We start from the raw sequence: 6,427 nt of genomic DNA, 5'->3' as shown, positions 1-6,427 counted from the left end.
CAAATAATGTTATTGTGTAAACTGAAACTGTAATGAGGGAGTGAAGAATATGATGAAAAGGAAGTGAAGTGAAAGTGACCAATTGCCTATAAGAATAATGAGAAAAATTCACGATACACATATAGAAAATGAAACAAAAATTGATAAAAAAAAAAATTCTTACCAGGCCAGAGAGATAGCAGAGCAGTAGAGCTTTTGTCTTGCAAGCAGCCGAGCCAGGTCAGTTGGTCGTTTGAATACCGGTATCCCATGCCTGTAAGGAGCGATATCTGAGCTCAGAGTCAGGAGTAACCCCTGAGCACCACCTAGTATGACCCATAAACCAAAAAAAAAAAAAATCCTTATCATTCCAAAACATGAAATTATTCAAATTAACATCTGGCTTTGGAAATATGTCCTTAAAATTATACAAGCTAATAATTTTATTGTAGATTTGATCCCTAGAACTGTATATTTTCTCAAACCCTAGCACAAAAGCAGGAATAACTTCCATCATAGATGGTCCCAAGACAAATATTATACAAACAACTAACAGTATCATTATATCAAGTGACTTTAGATAATCTGAGACTTTTTACATTCTGCATTCTTGAGATCTCTAGAACTGATTTTGACATTGCTGCTCTAGCTTCTGGCAGACAGTGATTTCCTGCTCCAGTTAGAGCTGATGCAGCAAGAAGAATTTCCAAATCCCAAAGGTTTTTGCTTACTCACACTGAACTTTCCACCTACTTCATAAAGATCCATTCCTACTCCCTTTTGTTTGTTTGTTTTGTTTTTTTTGTTTTGTTTTGTTTTTTTGTTTTTTGGGCCACACCCGTTTGATGCTCAGGGGTTACTCCTGGCTAAGCGCTCAGAAATCGCCCCTGGCGTGGGGGGACCATATGGGACGCCGGGGGATCAAACTGCGGTCCTTCCTCAGCTAGCACTGGCAAGGCAGACACCTTACCTCTAGCCACCTCACCGGCCCCTCCTACTCCCTTTTATTAAAACCAAATCCATACTTATATTTTGGGAATTTGTTTATTTCACAAGAAATTATGCTGTAGTGAATTACAATCACCTTAAGTTTGTAGTGAAACCTCTCATCTGGGAGTTTGAGAACCAATAAACAAGTCTATTTCACATTTTAATTCAATGAGAATTTAGAGTCTATTTTCAGATATGCATATTATAACTAAACATCTTGGGCCTACTGGGAAAATGAATATTTACAATTATCATTTTTTGTGGAACTAAAATTGAAAGCAAATATAAGGTATGATGGGAGATAAGTAGTATGATAATAATAGAAATAGTAATTTGTAATTATTGTTGTGATTTGACTATTTTAATGTTATATAGCAATAGTACCTCATTATATTTGTAGAAAAAAAACTAGGGGCCGGAGAGATAGCATGGAGGTAAGGCGTTTGCCTTTCATGCAGGAGGTCATCGGTTCGAATACCGGCGCCCCATATGGTCCCCTGTGCCTGCCGGGAGCAATTTCTGAGCCTGGAGCCAGGAATAACCCCTGAGCACTGCCAGGTGTGACCCAAAAACCCAAAAAAAAGAAAAAAAATAAATAAATCTTACTAAAATTTATCACAAAATTCAACTTTTTAATGAATATTCTAAGTTCTTATGATTAATTTATTTTTCAAGTGATTTTTGTCATATTAACATATATTTCTGAATTTTATGAATGTATAGTATAATCTATTCATAAAATACTCAAAATTTTAATGAATAAAAGTTTATTTTTTCTGAAGCTAAAATCATTTTTCTCAGCAATTTATTTATTTATTTATTTATTTATTTATTTATTTATTTATTTATTTATTTATTTATTTATTTATTTATAGGTTTTTGGGCCATACCCGGCGGTGCTCAGGGGTTACACCTGGCTGTCTGCTCAGAAATAGCTCCTGGCAGGCACGGGGGACCATATGGGACACCGGGATTCGAACCAACCACCTTTGGTCCTGGATCAGCTGCTTGCAAGGCAAACGCTGCTGTGCTATCTCTCCGGGCCCTCTCAGCAATTTATTAATTCAAGCTACAATGGTACCTTAATCGTATAAAATGTTAGGAAGTTGCATTTGTTCAAATGCTTAACATTTAGATTAAAGTTGTCAGGGGAAATAAAAGTCATTCTCTTTGGACACTCAATTTTATTAAAATCTATACATTTTTATGGAGGAACCAGAGAATATCAACTTGTGTTGACCCTAGTAAATAACAGAAAAATCTTCAATTAATGAATTAATGGGTATTTATTACTATTGTTTCAAAGTAGATTTTGAAAAGTTCATATCTAAACAGATTTTTTTCTTTGATGTCTATAATTTATGCTATTTTGTTTCCTCACTTTTAAGAAAAATTGATAAATATCCTAACTTAAAAAAGGGGGGGGCGGAGAGATAGCACAGCAGTAGAGCATTTGCCTTGCTTGCAGAAGGACTGTGGTTCAAATTCTGGCATCCCATATGGTCCCATGAGACTGCTGGGGGCGATTTCTGAATGTAGACCCAGGAGTAACCCCTGAGCGCTGCCGGGTGTGACCCAAAAACAAAAAAAAAATAGTTTTCCAGTTATGAGTGAAAAATTTTAAAGATGATTTGATTCAGTTGAATGAAATCATAAGAAAAATATCATTGAGATTCTAATTCATATTTCTACCTCAGTATTTGAAGATATTTTTATAAGTATGCTATTATAGTTAAAAAGAAATGCTTTTTCACATCTACCTGTTATGATTTAATAAAAGAAAAATACACCTTCATATTCACCCCTTGATGACCAAGAAACTGATCTTATAAACTGTGTGTTGTCCTCAAATTGTGTACCATTGTCATTAACAGAAGTAAGTGGGTTGAGGGGAGAATGATACCCTGCAGAGATTTTTTGCAGAAAAAACTCTAGTAAATATAAGCCTGCAAAAACTTACTATGTAAATATATGCAACAGTATAATGAATCATTTGAAATGTCAGTGTGTTACTATTTACTATTTCTCATATAGCTACATAATGAGCATATAGTTTTGCCTCAAATATTTTCATAAAAGAAAAATATTAAATTCTACCTGACCAAAATACACTTAAATTTTTAGAAACTTACTGTATAACTGATATAAATATATCTATCAGCAGTTCCCATTATGACTAATTTCTACATGACAGCTTGGGATAATCAGATACAGAGTAATATAGAAAACATCAAAATTCCTTTTAAGTATCACCAAATATTCTCTAAAAGCCAAGAAACTGAACCTGGGTTCAAAGTCTAGAGCACATAACGTGAATATGAAAAACATGAGTTAAATACTCAGCACTTCAAGTTCCCCAAAGTGCAATTGTGTGTGTCAAAAAATGCTTGTATTTTGTGATGGGATTTAGAAATATATGAGAAGAGAGAAAATATGTGTTTAAGAGAAGATGTGCATCATGAGAGCAAGCTAGGCCAAGACATATCTTCATAAAGTTTTAAGTTTTTGCCAATAGAGTAGAAAAGGACAAGGTAGTATTCTCTCTTTTATATGTGTATTTCCCTTATTTATCAATTACTATTCAGAGAAATGAACACTTGATGCTTTTTAAAAATAAAAAAATATTAGAGTTTTCTCTCTGATCACATTTGAACTCATGTATCATGAATTGTAGCATAACTTGACTTATAATTGCACTATTAAGTATTTTATCAGTTCAAGCACTAAACAATTTTGTTTAGAGTAAGTTCATTTTGCTCAAGCATTATCTGTTAGAGAAAGTTATTGACCAGGATATGCCTTTCTTCTTTACATATAAAATACCTTGACTAGAATTGAACTAAATACTGTATATACTCGAGGATAAGCCAAGATGTTTTAGCACAAAATTTGTGTATAAAAATTTGAGTACAAAATGTGAGTATAACCCGAACAAATTATTTGATTTGGTGCACTCAAACTGAATCAAATGCACTTGGTCTCCAGTAATCTTCTGCCCTGTGCTGGAGGGGGCGGTGCTTCAGATAGGTCCACAAGTCTGCTGAGCTGAAGAGGTAGGCAGCTGAACTGACCTATTTGCCACTGAACTATTTAAGCCACAATATTCTGCACGTTGTATGAGACTGACAGAGTGACGTTAATAACTGTGAACTCACTGCTCATGACAGTGTCTATGTTGAAACCCTCACATCACATACAGCTGAAGCTCTGTTTGGAAATAGAGATGATGAGGTGGGGAAAATTAAATTTTGAAGGGTTTTAACCTTTTTGTTTTAGTTTGATTACCTGTTAAGCTATGCTTTCTTGCACTTTATTCAAAGTTTTAAAGTATTGTTGGTAATTTATGGGTTTCTTTAGCAATAAATATTGAAAAACATTTAACCTACTGATTTCTCACTTATTGTAATTGTTTTGGGTATAAATATATTTTATTTTTTACCCTTTATTTAAACATCTTGATTACATATATGATTGTGATTAGGTTTCAGTCATGTAAAGAACACCCCTTTCACCAGTGCAACATTCCCACCACTAATGTCCCAAATCTCCCTCCATCCCCACCCACCCTCACATGTACTCCAGACAGGCTTCCCAGTTCCCTCATTCATTAACATGATTATGGTTGTTCTCTGTGTTGTTATTTCTATAACTGCACTCACCACTCTTTGTGGTGAGCTTCATGAAGTGAGCTGGAAGTTCCAGCCCTCCTCGCATTGTCTCCGAGGATTGTTGCAAAAATTACTTTTATTTTTCCTAAAACCCATAGATGAGTGACACTATTCTGCTCTTTTTCCCTCTGACCTATTTCACTCAGCATGATAGATTCCATGTACATCCATGTATAGGAAAATTTCATGACTTCATCTCTCCTGACAGTTACATAACATTCCATTGTGTATAAGTATCATGGTTTCTTTAGCCATTCGTCTATTGAAGGGCATCTTAATTGTTTCCAGAGCCTGGCTATTGTGAATAGTGCTGCAATAAATATAGGTGTGAGGAAGGGGTTTTTGTATTGAATTCTTGTGTTCTTAGGATATATCCCTAGGAGTGGAATAGCTGGGTCGATTGGGAGCTCAATTTCCAGATTTTGGAGGAATCTCCATATCGCTTTCCATAGAGGTTGGACTGAACGGCTTTCCCACCAGCAGTGGATAAGAGTTCCTTTCTCTCCATATCCCCACCAGCACTGATTGTTCTCATTCTTTGTGATGTGTGCCAATCTCTGTGGTGTGAGATGGTATCTCATCCTTGTTTTGATTTGCATCTTCCTGATGATTAGTGATGAGGAGCACTTTTTCATGTGCCTTTTGGCCATTTGTATTTCTTTTTTATCAAAGCATCTGTTCATTTCTTCTCCACATTTTTTGATGGGATTAGATGTTTTTTTATTGTAAAGATCTGTCAGTGCCCTGTATATTTTGGATATTAGCCCCTTTTCTGATGGGTGTTGGGTGAATAGTTTCTCCCACCCAGTGGGTGACTCTTGTATTCTGTACACTATTTCTTTTGAGGTGCAGAAGCTTCTCAGCTTAATGTATTCCCATCTGTTTGTCTCTTCTTCCACTTGTTTGGAAAGTGCAGTTTCCTACTTGAAGATGCCTTTAGTCTCAATGTCATGGAGTGTTTTACCTATGTGGTGTTCTATATACCTTATGGTATCAGGTATGATATTAAGGTCTTCAATCCATTTGGATTTTACCTTTGTACATAATGTTAACTGAGGTTCTATGTCCGATTTTTTGCAAGTGGCTAACCAGTTCTGCCATCAACACTTGTTGAAGAGGTTTGCCCTGCTCCACTTAGGATTTCTTGCTCCTTTGTCAAAAATTAGGTAATTGTATGTCTGGGGGACAATGTATGAGAACTCAAGCCTATTCCACTGATCTGAGGGTCTGTCTTTATTCCAATACCATGCTGTTTTGATAACTATTGCTTTGTAGTACAATATAAACTTGGGGAAAGTATTGCCTCCCATTTTCCTTTTCTTTAGGAGTGCTTTAGCTATCCGAGGGTGTTTATTGTTCCAGATGAACTTTATTAAGTGTTTGATCCACTTCTTTGAAGAATGTCATGGGTATTTTTAAGGGAATCACATTAAATCTATACATTGTTTTCGGGAGTATTGCCATTTTAATTATGTTAATCCTGCCAATCCATGAGCAGGGTATGTGTTTCCATATCCATGTGTACTCTTTTATTTCTTGGAGCAGGGCTTTATAGTTTTCTTTGTATAGGTCCTTCACATCTAGGGTCAAGTTGACTCCAAGATATTTGAGTTTGTGTGGCACTATTGTGAATGGGATTGCTTACTTGAATTCCTTCTCTTCCCTATCATTATTGGTGTATAAAAAGGCCATTGATTTCTGTGTGTTAATTTTGTAGCCTGCCACCTTGCTATATGAGTCTATTGTTTCTAGAAGCTTTTTGGTAGAGTCTTTAAGGTTTTCTAAGTAGA

This window comes from Suncus etruscus, chromosome 2, assembly GCF_024139225.1.
Source record: "Suncus etruscus isolate mSunEtr1 chromosome 2, mSunEtr1.pri.cur, whole genome shotgun sequence".
NCBI classification, from domain to species: Eukaryota; Metazoa; Chordata; class Mammalia; order Eulipotyphla; family Soricidae; genus Suncus; species Suncus etruscus.
This window is presented reverse-complemented; position numbering follows the sequence as displayed.